At 43.5% G+C, this 15914-nt stretch overlaps 1 pseudogene; it reads left to right on the top strand.

The window, feature by feature from the left end:
- Positions 1-4724: 4724 nt before the first annotated feature.
- The window catches only part of LOC143383162 (cytochrome P450 2B4-like), a 28948-nt pseudogene continuing 17758 nt past the window's right edge, over positions 4725-15914 (top strand).

Genomic DNA, 15914 nt, shown 5'->3' with positions numbered 1-15914 from the left:
CCATCTGCTCCCCGCCTCCTTCGTCACCGTCCAAGAGTGTGAAGTAGCAGAGAGGTGCTGGGTGCTCACACTTCCTGCTTGCTTGGCCCGGCGACCTGCCCCCTCCCTTCCCCTCTGCCTCCTCCCCAGATATTGGCAGAGATTCTGTGAAAGTGATACCACAGTGCACGGGGGTGTGTGCTGCTCTGTGCGGTGTTGTGTCTTTTCTTCTGTGTTCTTGGGTGTGGTTGGGTGTGCGGTGTCCACAGATATTGTCTGCTTGTTTATGCTGCCATGCGATTGTCCCTGCCTGCTTGCCACCGTGTGGGCGCTGGTGTGCTTTTGACCAGCAAAGGGACGTTTTCTACATGAAGGTGCTGGTGTGCTTTTTTGCTCGGGAGTCTGGGTGTTGTTATGCAGACGTTCTTGCCTGTGTGAGGGCTTCTACATATTCGTTGGGTTTCATATGTGAAAAGGAGTTGCATTTGAGTCGTGGGGCTGGTGGCGATGTGCGTCCCTGTGCGTTCCTGTGAGCCGGCTGGGTTTGTGCATCTCTGAGCCCCTGTCTCTGTAAGGCCTGCAGATGTTTGGGGTGGCGGTCTCCAGGTTCTTCCTTTCACTCCCTCTTCTGTGACAGACACAGGTGGGAGTGATGGAGAAACAGGGAGGAGCAAGAGATACAGGACTGTGACCCAGAGGGAGTCAGGACAGACCCCAGGCAGGAGCAGCCGGTCCCTTGGTCTCTGGTCCTTCCGGCCAGTGCAGGCTGGCTCCCTCTCTGACTCTGGCTGATTTCCCCGTGCAGGAAACTCTCTGACGCTCTCCTTCTCTTTCTCTGGCTCTGCCTCTATTTCCCCTTTAGACTCTGAGCTCCGGGAGCGTGGGGACGGTGTCTGGTCTGTTTTTTGTCACCGTTGTTGTTGTCTTCTGTAATTGGTTATCAGAGCTTGAGTGGTTAATAATGGATAGAAATTTATTTGGTTCAGTCTGAGAAGCCCCAGGAGCATGGTGCTGCATTTGGTGAAGGCCTTTGAGCTGGGTCATAACATGGCAAAAAGGCAAGGGGACATGCCTAAGAGAGAAGGGGGGGGGGGGGGAGTACGACTCTCTGGATGCCTAACCTACCCCCACAGCAACTAATCCACTCAGAGGCCAGAGCCCTGGCGACCTAATGACCCCTTAAATGCCTCCCCACCCCATTTTTTTTCCTTTAGCTGTAGGTGGACACAGTGACTTTATTTTATTTATTTATTTCTATGAGGTGCTGAGGATCCAACCAGTGCCTCACACGGGCTATGAGCGCTCTACCACCGAGCCACAACCCCAGCCCTTAAATGCCTCTCTTAATAATGTTAGAAAAGCAATCAAATTTCAAAATGATTTTTAGAGGGAACCTTCAAACTATCACATTAGGCGTTGTCCCCCCTCAACCCCCACCACCACCCCCCAAGAAAAATAACTCATGTTCTTCTCACGTGCAGAACACAGTCATTCCCAATAGCCCCCGGGATCTAATTGGTTGTTCCAGCACCAACTCAAAAGTCCAAAGTCTTTTCTTAGTCACATACAGGTGAGACTCAAGTCATGATTCATCCTGCAGCGAATGAGCTTGTGAGGTCAGAACAAGTTATCGTCTTGTAAAATACAGTCGTCCCCTCCTGGGGGAGGGGTTTCAGCTACCCATGGTCAACTGCAGTTCAAAAATATTAAATGGAAAATTCCAGAAATGGACAGATCCTAAATTTTAAACTGGGTTGTGGGAAGCCATTCTCGCACGTGATTGGGCACCTCCCTGATTGGGTGTGAGGCGTTCTGGCTAAACTGTGTCGAACTAATCCCCACCCTCTCTAAGAGCCCATTTGTGTGGGGGTGTGACCGACCATTGACCCTGAGACCAATCACTGACCCTGACCTTGGAATGCTGTCCCCCTCGACCTTCATTGATGGGGTTTTCCCCTGAATTTCTTGTTCCCCAATTAAAGGCCACTCCTGGTGTGCTCTCTCTCTCTCTCTCTCTCTCTCTCTCTCTCTCTCTCTCCTGCTGGCCCTGAGTAAGCCTCGCTGCCCCACCGGGTGGCTGGAGGCAGGAGCCAGAGGGAGGGCTGTCTCAGACCTGGTCAAAGAAAAAGGTAAACTGAGTCTGTGTGTTTATTTCGATCTCACCAGTTAACTTCCATGCTCAGAACCTCTTGTATGAAGCCAGCGTGCTGGTCGCGCGGTGGAATTGGCGACCACAAAGGGACATTTTAGTTCAACTAGATTGAGTGGGAGCGCGCTATAAAGATAAAGGAATTGGTGACAATTTGGGGTCACAAAAGTATCTGGAGGTACTGAAGGAACAAGACATTAAATTATATAAAATGGGAAATTCAACTTCTACTGATAAGGAGATGTATATGACTGTTCCAGAAACTATAATTAGTCAGAAAGGAAAACAGATAAAAAAGACTCAGTTATTATAATTCTTAAAGGTTGTAGGTGAATTTTGCCCTTGGTTTTGTGACCAAGATTCGCCAAATTTACATACTTGGGAGAAATTAGGGAGGAAATAAAAAAAAAATTGCCTTTTTAATGAATTACCTGGAGGCATCGAAAATATTCAAAAAACTTGGACAGCCTTAGAAATTTATCTTTTTGAATACATGGGCCATAGTTCCTGGCCCCCTGAAGATCTATTGAAAGGCATTCAGAGAGCTATTAAGTCTATTCAAATGGAAAATCTGCCTGAGGCTAAGTTAATTTCTTTTCCCTTGAGCCATTTAAAAAAAAAAACGAAAGCTCTTGGGGCTAAACAAAAGTTTGAGCTTGCAGGAACAAGATCAGGATAGCCTGGAGGAACATTGTAGAAGTCAGGGTCATAGAGAGGAAACATCCACAGTCATAGAGAGTCCTCCGGAAGAGATAGACAATCCTCCCGGAGAGGAAAATCCGGAAGTAATTCTTACAGAGGCACAAAGCCCTTCTCCACCACGTGGCTTAGAAGCCCAATTTCAAAATGGGGACAGTGGAGATTCTTCCCACGAGTTGCAGTCTGAGGAAGAGGAATCAGACATTGAAATTCAGGACTTACGGAGAAATTTTAACAGACTGCATTTAACACCACCTGCCCAGGCTATTAGAATTCGGCCATTATCTGCTAAAAGGACAAAATTTAACAGGTACTCTGAATTAACGATAACTTTTCTTACCCCGTTCCAGCAAGGTATTAAGAAGGCGCAGGAGGCGGGAGAGGATATTAGCGGTTTTCAACTTTTCCCAGTTTTTGAGCAATTTAATGACCAGGACCAAAGGGTTCGAGTTCATGCTATAATTCCATTTAAGACTATTAAGGAATTGAAGAGTGCTTGTGAGACGTATGGTCGAAATTCACCTTTTGTACAAAATTTGATTGATACCATATCATCACAACCACTTCCACCGAGTGATTGGTCTCAGGGTCAATGGTCAGTCACACCCCCACACGGATGGGCTCTCGCACCTAGAGAGGGTGGGGATTAGTTCAAGACAGTTTGGCCAGAACGCCTCACACCCAGTCAGGGAGGTGCCCAATCACGTGCGAGAATGGCTTCCCACGCTGGGTGCCATTGTGAGCAGTGTGCCTCAGCTCACACCATCCCAGGGTCACAGTATCTCTGTGCCTGTGTTCAAGTCACCCTTGCTGGACTCAAAAAAATGGTCCCAAACTGCTGGGAGCCATCAGCCAAGTAGGTATGACAATTTCCTTGCCAGCGTACCCCCATGCTGTCTAGTGGAAGGACTCGTGGAAATAGGACATTTTGCAGCAACATTGCATGTAAGGTGACCTTGCTCAAGGACCAGGGCTGATCCGTGTTTAGGGTGTTCCCAGTTTAGGATAATCTGAGTTTAGGGCGTTCCCCGTTTAGAATAGGGCGTATCCTGCTGCCTGAGTTCCCCTTGAGTTCTCACGGGATTCAGAATATATTTGGGAGACAGAAGCCCATGAGGTGTGGATTTGGGCAGAGAACGTGGATTTCCCCAGAACGTGTTTGTAGACGGCTGGTGTGAGATCGGGAATAAAGAAATTGCTGTTTGAATCTACAAAGCTGTGAGTGGCTCATGATTTGTGCCCAGCCAGACTGCGGCACCAAACTACAAGAATAGTGATGTTGACAAGTCAGAAGCCACGAAAGGTGAACGTTCTCAATTTTAATAAGGAAAAGGAAAAAAAAATGTTATGTTGAGGTCACCAAGATCTATGATAGGAATGAATCTTCTAGCCATAAAATGGTGAAGAGAGAAAATGAAATCACACCAGTCTTGCTGTTGTGCCTCAAATATAAAAGGGAGCTGAGGGTGGTGGCATATGCCTGTGGTCCCAGCAACGTGGGAGGCTAAGGCATGAGAATCACAAGCTAGAGGCCAGTGTGAGCAACTTAGTGAGACCCTGTATCAAAGTTAAACAATAAAAAGGGCTGGGGTTGTAGCTCAGTACCAAAAAAAAAAAAAAAAAAAAAAGCAAAAGTTAATTAGTACTTACTGAAGACAGAAAGGCTTCCAAGTTTGCAGAAGGAAGCTGGGAAGAGAGAACCTGTCCTGGTTGACGGCAAGTGTTTTACTAGAGAGCACCGAGCCCCTGATGAAGAGCTAGCTCAGTGACGATCCCCTGAAAAGAGTTACACCAAGCCAGTTACTGCAAGTAAGGGGGGACAGGGGTGGGGGGATTAAAAATCCAGAAAAATTCCTGATGAGGCCACAAGACACCATGGTGGAGAGGATTTGCCAACATGCTTGATGAAGAAGGAGGCAAACGTCCCGGAGGCCAGCAAGAAATGCCAGCAAATGAGGAATTGGAAGAACGTGTGGAGTCGTCTGCAGAGGAAGAGGAAGAAGATGATGAAGCAGAACCAGCCCAGCGGGAATCAGTAAAATTTGTGGATGTTTTCAGATTTCAGACATTAAAGGACAGAATGAATGCTGGAAGGAATACAGCATTGAAGTCACCCATGTGACCAGCAAACTATTACAATGTCCACAGCAACATGGATGAGCTAAAAAAAAAAAAAAAAAAGTCAACTTTTTTTCTTTCTTTGTGCGTGTGACACTGGAAATTCAATCCTGGGCCTTGCACATACTAGGCAAGTGCTCTACCACTGAGTACACCCCCAGCCCATTATTTATTTATTTAGGAACAGGGTCTGGCTAAGTTGCCCAGGTTGTCCCCAAACTTGTGATCCTCCTGCCCCTACCTCCCAAATCTCTTGGATTACAGGCATGTGCCACAGGGACTGGCAGCATCAACTTCTGATTATCATGTTCGTCCCAGAGTTCTTTCAAAATGAAATCTCAACTGCCAAGGATTCCCAAGCATCAGCTTCATCTACTCCTGACATCCAACCATCAGAGTCGTCCTGGGTCAATGATGCAGGATCACCTGAAGCAGATGGTCCCGCCCGTGCACCAGTAGCCTAATGTTATGTCACAATTTCATGTCATTCACCTCCATTGGTCTCATCACCTAGGCACTGAACCATCTTACATCACAAGAAAGGTGAGTACAGTCTGGGCACAGTGGCACATATCTGTAATCCCAGGGGCTCAGGAGGCTGAGGCAGGAGGATTGTGAGTTCAAGGCCAGCCTCAGCAACTTAGTGAGAACCTGTCTCAAAATAAAAAGATAAATGAAAAATAAATAAAAGGACTAGGGATGTGGCTCAGCAGTTAAACTCCCCTGGATTCAATCCCTGGTACCAAAAAAAAAAAAAAAAAAGTGAGTCAGTACAATAAAATACTTTAAGACAAAGACCAAACTCAACCTAACTTTTATTACAGTATGTTATTATAATTCTTCTATTTTACTCTGTTATTTTGGTTAATCTCTTGCTGTGCCTAACTTATCAAACTTTTTCATACAGATATTCCTATAGGAAAAAACATAGTATCTATAGGGGTCAGTACTATCCAAAGGGTCAGGGGTCACTGTGCATGTTAGGAGGCATCCCTCATGGAGGAGAGGACAGTTGTAGGTAAATTTCACAGCTGCAATATCTTAAGAATGTCACAATGGCATCAGCAGGAGTTTTGAAGGGGACAACATTCAAACCACAGGACCTGGGTCTGGCTCTCTTCACGCCCCTGGCGCATCCTTTTTACAGACACGGCCCTCTTACAGAATGAGGTGGGGTCTGGGGAGAAATGAGGTGACATCATTCCTGCAATGCTAAGCAAACCCCTCCCAGACCCTGGCCCTGGCATCTGACTCTTCCTGCTTTGACTCATGAAGAAGGGACAGAGAAACAGGATGTTTTTCCAGGATAGAACCTGCTTTACTGACATTGGAGAGGTGCCACCATAGCCTTTCCTGACCCCAGGACCTTGCTTCTGCTGGGAGGGGTCATCTCACAGAGTGAGGACCCAGGGCTTCCTGGTCAGGGGCAATGCATGCTCTACACAGAGACATTCACTGAGTGCTTGAGGCAGGAGGTAGAAATGGGGACCAGATTAAAACCCTAGCGAAAGCTTGTTGGAGGGGGTTTTTATTCTGTTCTGGTTCGGTTTTGCTGTGGTGGGGTGTGATTTGGGGTTTTAGTCACCTGAACAAAATGGGGAGAGCCTCACTCAAACTGGAGGCCCAGACATTGTATTATTGCCCCAGGCTTCTTGAGCCCCGTGACATTAGTCAACCCCAGTCATTCTGAACCTCAGAAACTCATTTGTTTTAAGGAACAAGTGTAGGACAAACTCGGGCTAACAAAGACATCAAACCATCCCATTATGGGGATGGGGATAAGAAATTAAAATTGTACATCTTTGGGGCTGGGGTGGTGGCTCAGTGGCAGAGCACTTGCCTAGCATGTGTGAGGCGCTGAGTTCGATTCTCAGTGCCACATATAAATAAGTAAATGTCCATCAACAACTAAAAAATATATTTTTTAAAAAATATTATACACCTTCAACTGAGTCAGAAAAAGAGAACAATCAAGACAGACTTTCCAATGACAGGTTAGGTCCTCATCAAATCGACAGAAAAACCCTTGGAGAGAGCATCTCCAACAGTGCCCTCTTTGGGACTGTCCCCATGTTATGAGAGCTCTCCATGTTTGCTTCTCATAAATCCGCTACTGGATTTTCACCATCGTTGTCTGCATACTTCATTCTTTCAGCACGTGATACAAGAACCCTCCAGTGCTCATAAGAGCCTGAGTTAGTTACATCCTCGTGTTTTGAGGGGTGTTTTGTTGTCCTCCCCATTTTATGATAAAGTACAAAGAGGTCGAGAATCTCACCAAAAGTCGCACAGCGATTTAGAGTGACCTTGTCCAATGTGCTCATCGTTGCCACACAGGGCCACTAAAACATTTGAAATGTGATGCAATCAACCAAATTGATATTTAATTTAATCTTCATTTCAAAAGTTGACACTCAGGTCAGCTATTGGAAAAACATCTCCGTATTTTTATTTTTCTCTATATTCTCACAACTGGGGTATGTGAATCATCTTTTTCAATGCAAACCATACTTTAATTTGGGTATTTAGACAATTAGTATCTAATATGATTTTTAGACTTAAGTCTATGTGTAATTTCTTTGTCCCATCTGTTTTTTCTTCCATTTTTTCCTCTTATCTTTGCCTTCATTTAGATTTTTCATGATTCCATTTTCTAACTTGGAAAATGGGATCATAGAATCTCTCTTTGTTTTGTTATATTTGTGATTGCTATAGGATATTTTCTATGTAACCTATTACATATTTTTATTATTCCCTCTCCTTGTTTGGCATACTAAATATTACTCTGTGTGTGTGTGTGTGTGTGTGTGTGTGTGTGCGTGTGTGAGAGAGTGTGTTTGTGTATGTGTTTTTAACATTCATAGTACACAACTTAACTTATCATGGTCTGAATTTAAATGATATCATGCCATGTCACATAGAATATCAGAACTTTACAATCTCATCCCCTGAAACTAGGCTATTTTTGTTTAAACAATTATCTTTCTTAAAGTTTAATAAGAAACAATCACACATACAATTAACCTCATAACTAACATCCCAAATGTTCTTCTTCTTTTGTGTGGATATCAGCATCTGGTATCGTTTTCCTTCTGCCTGAAGAACTTTAACATTTCTTGCAGTGCAGGTCTGCTAGCAATGAATTTCTTAAATTTTTGTATATCTAAAAACATCTGTATTTTGATTTTGTTTTTTGAGGGAATTTTTGCTGGGTATAAAGTAGAAGGTTGATAGATTTGTTATTTCAGTACTTTAAAGATGTTCCACTGTTTTTCCTCTTTCCCTATATCTGATGAGAAATCTCTTATCATCCTTATTTTTATTTTTCTTTACATAATGTGGCTAAGTTTTTCACACTGATTTTGAGAATTTTAATTATGATACACATTGGTGAAACTTTTTGTGTCTTTTATACATGAGGTGCCTTAATATTAGAGTGTCTATGAATTTATACTTTTCACCAAGGTTGGAAAATTTTCAGCCTTCATGTCTTCAAATATTTTCTGTCTCTACATCTCTCTTCTTTCTTAGGGGGATTCAGTTTGTACATATGTGAGGCAATCTGATGTTATCTCAGATCTCACTTGAGCTTTGTTTATTTTAATTCTCTTTTCTCTCCATTTCGCTTAGAAAATTTTCTAATGCTATGTCATCAAGTTCATTAATCTTTTCTTCAGCCATGTTTAATCAGCCATGAATCCCATCTAGTATATTTTCCAGCTTATGTACTAGAGTTTTCATCTCTTGAAGTTTTACTTGAGTCTTCCGTATTTCTTCATAACTCTTTGAAATTTCAAAAAAAGGGATGGGGATATAGCTCAGTTGGTAGAGTGCTTGCCTTGCATGTACAAAGCCCTGGGTTCAATCCCCAGCACCACCAAAAAAAAAAAAAAGAGAGAGAAATTACAAAAAAAAAAAAAGTTATAAGAGCTGTTTTAATGTTTTATCTGCTACTTTCAACATCTGTATCATTTTTATTGTTTGGGGGTTTTTTTGTTTGTTTGTTTGTTTTAGTACTGAAGACTGAACCTAGTGGCACTTTATCCCTGAGCCATATCCCCAGCCATTTTTATTTCTCAATTTGAGACAGCACCTTGCTAAGTTGCTTGAGACTTGCTAAGCTGCTGAGAATGTTTCCAAACTTGTAATCCTTCTGACTCAGCCTCTGGAGTTGCTAGGATTACAGGAATTGCCACTGTGCCCTATCCTGTATTGGTTTTAACTAATACTTTTTATCCTCATTTGGGCTCATATTTTTTTGTTTCTTTGCATACAAGATAATTTTGTTGAATTTTAGCTATTGTGAATTTTATCTTAGGTTCTGGATATTTGTAGGCATATAAATATTCTAGACCTTTGTTCTGAGGTGAAGATAAGTTACTTGGTTATATACATCCACCTTTTGTGTTTTGGATTTGTTCTGTGAGTTTTGATAAATGTTTAGTCTGCAATCATAATTATTCTCAATCACCAGGCAAGACTGTCCTGCGTCCCACTGCCCCATAAATTGTGCACTGTGTTCAGTCTGGCTGATGGCAACAGACCTCGCCCTGGCCCTGTGTGAGCAACTGGCACAGCTTCCTCCAGTCCTCTCCAGGGTTCACCCCTCGCCTCAGGTGATCTCCTCACATGCACCCAGCAGTTGTCAGCTACACCCTCTACAGAACCCTCTGAAGGTCTCACCACCCTCCCCGTGCAGCTCCAACCCTGCACCCTGTCCTGTGAACTCAGCTGCCTTGGTCCAGGAAGACTCTCCACCAGGGAGTACCTTGGGCTCCCCGGGTTCCTCCTTCCTGCACTGCAGCTTGGAGACAAAGGCCACTACCTGATGCGGTTGTAGGGGTCCTCTCTTCTGTTGCCATCCCTCAGGGATCCCTGACCTTATTGCCTGACGCCCTGTGCCTTGAACACTGGTTTGTTTCCACACGTGTTTTTCATTCTGTGGTTGTTTCTGTGGGAAGGCAGGTCCCTCACTGTGACTTGTCTTGGCCATAAGACACCATTCATTTGCACTTGTGTGGAGGGGTGGTGTGGGCTCCTCTGTGTGTGCCTGTCGTGTGTGTGTGCATGTGTGTGTGTGTGTGTGTGTGTGTGTGTCCTGGTCTCTGCTGAGGACCCGTTTCTTTCTCCTCCACTTCTCTTCTGGGACAGCCACAGACACAGAGATGATGAGAGGGACAGAGAGAGGATGGGAAAGACGGAGGAGGTGAGAGTCAGAGCAGGGGTGGTAGAGGTGGGGGGAGGCAGTGAGACTGTGACCTGGGGACACAGCCATTTGAGAGGCCTCTTTCTGTGTCTCTCTGACTTATTGCTGGGACACTCTCCCCTTTTCCTGTGTGTCTCACTCTCTGTCTTTTTCTGCCCCCTGCTCCTTCCCCCCTGCCCTCCTTCCTTCCATCTTTCTCTGGACCTATTCTTTCCTGCCCTCTGAGCCCCAGGAGTAGGTTGGGTCCACTGTGATTGATGCCCACCACATCACTGTCGTCTGCACCCTCCCTGTCCCAGGCAGGAGCCAGGTCCTAATTATCCAGTATGTGAATGTGACTGTCTCTGCCTGCCTCTGCTTCTTTTTCCTCGCTCCTTTAAAATAGGGAGACAGTATCTTGCTTGAAACCTAAAGGAACCATTACCCCCAACCAAAGATTCTGACCCAGGAGACAGGGGTGGCATGAGAATGAGGCAATGTTTTATGTGAGTCTGAAAGTCCAAGCTGCCGAGTCCAGCCTCGCCCCATACTCCCTGACCCAGGAGGAGGGAGCAACAAAGTGCACCTGTTTGCTCCTGACCTGGGAGAGGTGCCACCATGGACTTCCCTAACCTCAGGACCTTTGCTCCTACAGGGCTGGGTGGTGGCATTGAGCTTGAGCCCTCATTCCAGCCCCGGCTTTCCCCAGAGAAATTCACTGAGTCTTCATTCTTTCTGGAAAGTATGGATAGCCTCCCATTTTGTAGATGGAGACAGTAAAGCTCAGAAAGGTTGCCCAAGTTCATACAGTGGGTTAAAACTGTATTTCCAATATGGTCGCCATTTGCTGCACATGGCCATTCAACACTTGAAATGTGGTCTGATGAGTGAAATTTAAATTTAATTCAATATTAAATATCAGTACTCAATTCCGCCATTGGAAAACATCTAAGTATGTTTGAAACAACTGAAGTACGTGGGTGATTTTCTTTTTTCAATCATGAAGCATAGGAAAGCTAAGCACAAATCAAGTATTTCTAGGTGGGCATGGCAGTACGCAGAAATTTGAGAAGCTGGTTGGCAAAAAAAAAAAGAAAGAAAAGAAAAGAAAAAGAAAAACAGGCTTATTAAAAGGTGGCTTTGAGGAAGAAAGAGATTTGATCCAGAAAGAACTCTGTCCTGTCAAAGTCAGCCAGCAGGAATCTAGACAGGTTCCCTGGGCTGGGTACTGGCAGCACAGGGCCTGAACTGCCAGCCTATTGTACCAGGGCGGCTCTTTTGAGGAGTTGTCCTTGGCAGGGTTCTGCCTTAATCCCTTTACACCCCCTCCCTTTGGGCCTGGTGCTCTAAATTCTAAAGCAAAGCCCCACCTGAAGGGTAATACGAACTACTGCATAATCTTCCCATGATGTGTAGAACTCAGAAGTCTGTTGACCTTCCTAACACCCCTTCTTATTCTTAGTACCAACCCAAAGTACGCTAGTTGTTGTGAGAGTTAATTTTAAGAAAATGCAAGATCGGCCATGGTCAAGATCCGTTTCCAAGTTCTAGTCAGAAGGGGGAAAGGAGATGCCCCCCCCGATGGTCAAGATCTGCCTCAGCGTGCGACTCACCTCCCAGTGTCTCCTGTGACTCCTTTTCCTCCTTAGCACCTCTGAGTTCCTCAGTCTTCTCCAGAACACCAGCACTTGATAACCCTGAATCCATCCTACCACCTCTCATCTTCTGCGTGTTGGTCTCAGAGAGGGGTACAGTCTGGACCTTTCACTGTGATAACCCTGACCCTGCAGCTGAGGGGCCCATAAGGGCCTGCGCCCACCACACCAGACCCCACACCCACCCATGAAATTTAAATTTAATTCAGTTTTAAATATCAATACTCAATTCAGCCATTGAAAAACATCTAAGTATGTTTGAAACAACTGAAGTACGTAGGGAATTTTCTTTTCAATTATGAAGTCATTTTGTGCTGTTAAAGAATTCTAAAGCTTCCAAAGGGAGTTTGCATCTGTGAAAGTGCTTGTTTTTATATCCAAAAGGGTGCTTTTTATTATTTTCTAAATTCGTGACAGCTTTACTGAGCAATAAATGATAAATAATATATTGTATGTAATCAAAGTGTACAATTTGATAGGTTTGGATATATTGCCCACATATGAGAAAATGGTAGTCATCAAGAATACAAATAACTCTGGGCTCAGTGGCACATGGCTACAATCCCAACAACTTGAGAGGCTGAGGCAGAAGGATCACATGTTCAAGCCCAGCCTCAGCAACTTAGCAAATCCCTGTCTCAAAATAAAAAATAAAAATGGTTGCTGATGTAGCTCAGTGGCACAGCACCCCTGGGTTCACTCCCAGTACCACAAAAAAAAAAAGAAAGAAAGAAAGAAAATACAAATAACAACAAATGCTAGCAAGAAAGCCAGGTATAGTGAAGTGAAATTCCCATACACAGCTGGTGGGAATGTACAGCCACAGTGTAAATCAATATGGAGGTTCCCCATAAAACTAAAAATAGAACAATATGCTCCTGTTATGCCTTTCCTTGATATTTGCCAAAAGAATGAAAGTCAGCATATTTTAGAGACACCTGGGTCCCCGTGGTCAGCACAACAGCAACTTTCTTATTGCTACCAAGGAGGCCCCATCTAACCAATCCAAGGCAAGGATCAATGAGACTAGTTTGATCAAGACTGATTGCCTGTGCCTACGTCTGATCTCCCCTGTCTGTATAATCTGGGAGCTCACATCAATACCCCCAAAGACAGGGCTAGAAACACTCGGCCCCCATGTCTTCCCAGCATGGCCATGCTGATGAAAGCTCCCTTTCTGCTTTCACCATTACTGTTTCCAATGGCTTTTGGCAAAGAGAAACTGGCCTCGGCCCTGCCTCCCAGCCTCCTCTGCTGGGGCGGGGGGCAAAAGGACGTGGCCGTGGTGTCAGCCGTGCAGACAGAAGCCAGGATCCAGAGATGGTTATGTGGGTTTGGGGGAAATGTCAGATTTCTGCCATATTTGGGTTTCTAATTTTGAACTAATAGTCAAATCCCTATATAAGACCTTAAAAGATGGGGCTGGGGATGTGGCTCAAGTGGTAGCGCGCTCGCCTGGCATGCGTGAGGCCTGGGTTCGATCCTCAGCACCACATACATATAAAGGTGTTGTGTCCGCCGAAAACTATCCCAGCCCTAGGCCTGACTTAAGAAAGGACTTCAGTACAAGCAACAGTAAGTATTGGCGAGGATGTGGGGGGAAAGACACACTCTTACATCGCTGGTGGGACTGCAGAGTGGTGCAACCACTCGGGAAAGCAGTATGAGGATGCCTTAGAAAACTTGGAATGGAACTACCATTTGACCCAGCTATCCCACTCCTCAGTCTATACCCAAAGGACTTAAATCACCATACTACAGTGACACAGCCACATCAATGTTTATAGCAGCTCAATTCACAACAGCTAAACTGTAGAACCAACCTAGATGCCCCTCAGTAGATGAATGAATAAAGAAACTGTGGTACACATACACAATGGAATATTACTCAGCATTAAAAGAGAATAAAATCATGGCATTTGCAGGTAAATGGATGGAGTTAGAGAATATCATACTATGTGAAGTAAGACAATCCCAAAACACTAAAGGCCAAATGTTTTCTCTGATAAATGGATGTGGATCCGTAATGGGGGGAGGGGCCATGGGAAGAATGGAGGAACTTTGGGTTGGGCAAAGGTAATGGGAAGTAAGAAAGATGGTGGAATGAGATAGACATCATTAGCCTAGGTACATGTATGATTGCACAAATAGTGTGACTCTACATCATATACACACAGAGAAAAGAAAATTTGTGCTCCATTTGTGTACCATGAAACAAAATGCATTCTGCTGTCATGTATAACGAATTAGAACAAATAAAAAAGAATGGTCTACATCAGGACCAATATTAATCACAGTATGGAAATTGGAGTTGCTATATAAACTATTGGAATATGGATAGTGCTGATTTTTTATTTCATTTCATGACATAAAATTTTCATTCTTTAAAAAAAAAAAAAGAAAGAAAGAAAGACAGTGACTAATGAAATCAAAGCAGGAATCAAAAGTCTTCCAACAAAGAAAAGCCCAGGATCAGATGGAGTTCTACCAGCTACCAGAGCTCTAAGAAATCTACACCAGTCTTCCTCAAATTATTCCATGAAATACAAAGGGAGGAAACCCTCCCAAATATGCACAGTGAAGCTAGTATAACCTTGATTTTGAACAATAAACAAAAAAGAACACCAAAGAAAGAAAACTACAGGCCAATATCTTTGATGAACATGAATGCAAAAAAATCCTTAATAAAATATTAGCAAACCACAAAAACATATCAAGAAGATATTAAGTACACCATGATCAAGTGGGTTTTATCCCATGGATTGAAGACTGGTTCAACATATGCATTTGAATAAATGTAATTCACCACATAAATAGACTGAGGGACAAGAATCATATGATCATCTCAATAGATGCAGAAAAGGTCTTTGAAAAAATTCAGCAGTGCCAGGCTCAGTGGCACACTCCTGCAATCCCAGCAGCTTAGGAAGCTGAGGCAGGAAGATCATAAGTTCAAAGCCAGCCTCAGCTACCTACAAAGGCCCTAAGCAAAATCAGTGAGTCCCTGTCTCTAAATAAAATACAAAAAAGGGCTGGGGATGTAGCTCAGTGGATAAGCACCACTATGTTAAATACCCAGTACCAAAAAAAAAAGAAAAGAAAATCCAGCAGCAATTTATATTAAAAATGCTAGAGAAACTAGGGATAGAAGGAACTTATCTCAACATTATAAAGGCTATATATGACAAGCCCAAAGTTAACATCATACTGATACAGAAAAACTGAAAGCATTGCCTCTAAAATCAGGAACAAAAAAATAAACGAAAAAGAAATGGTTCTTAAAATGCTAGCCAAAGCAATCAGGCAAGAGAAGGAAATTGAAGAGATACGAATAGGAAGAGAAGAAGTCTAATTATCTCTGTTTGCTGATGACATAACCCTGTATCTAGAAAACCCCCCCAAAAAAAAAACTCTACTAGAAAAGTTCTAGAGATGATTAATAAATTCAGCAAAATAGTAGGATACATGATCAACACCCCAAAATCAAATACCCTTCCTAAACTCCAGTAGTGAATCTGCTGGGAAAGAAATCAGGAAAACTATCTTGCTTATAATAACTTCAAAAAATTTTGGAAATAAATCTAACCAAGGAGGTGAAAGATCTCTACAAGGAAAACTACAGAACACTGAAGAAAAAATACTAAGGAAGACCTCCCATGTTCTTGGATAGGCAGAATTAATATTGTCAAAATGTTCAATTGGTAAAATTCAATGCAATCCCCATCAAAATACCAGTGACATTCTTTATAGAACTAGAAAAAAAAACAGTCTTAAAAATTCATTTGGAAGAATGCAAGCCCCAGATTAGTCAAAGTATTTCTGGGCAAGAAGAGTGATGCTACAGGCATCATGATACTTAATCTCAAGTTACAATAAAGTATAGTAACAAAAATGGCAGGATATCAACATCAAAACAGACATGAAGTTGGCTACTGTGGTGCACACCTATAATCTCAGCAGCCAGGAAGGCTGAGGCAGGATAGCAAGTTTAAAACCAGCCTCAACAATTTAGCAAGACCCTAAGCAACTTGGCGAGATCCTGTCTCAAAATAAAAATTTTCAAGGGCTGGAGATGTGACTCAGTGGTTAAGCCCCCCTGAGTATGAGCCCAGCACTAAAAAGATAGATA

Source organism: Callospermophilus lateralis, chromosome 18 (genome assembly GCF_048772815.1).
Source record: "Callospermophilus lateralis isolate mCalLat2 chromosome 18, mCalLat2.hap1, whole genome shotgun sequence".
Classification (NCBI taxonomy): Eukaryota; Metazoa; Chordata; class Mammalia; order Rodentia; family Sciuridae; genus Callospermophilus; species Callospermophilus lateralis.
Note: the sequence above shows the minus strand (reverse complement) of the source record. Positions and strands in the feature narration are given on the sequence as shown.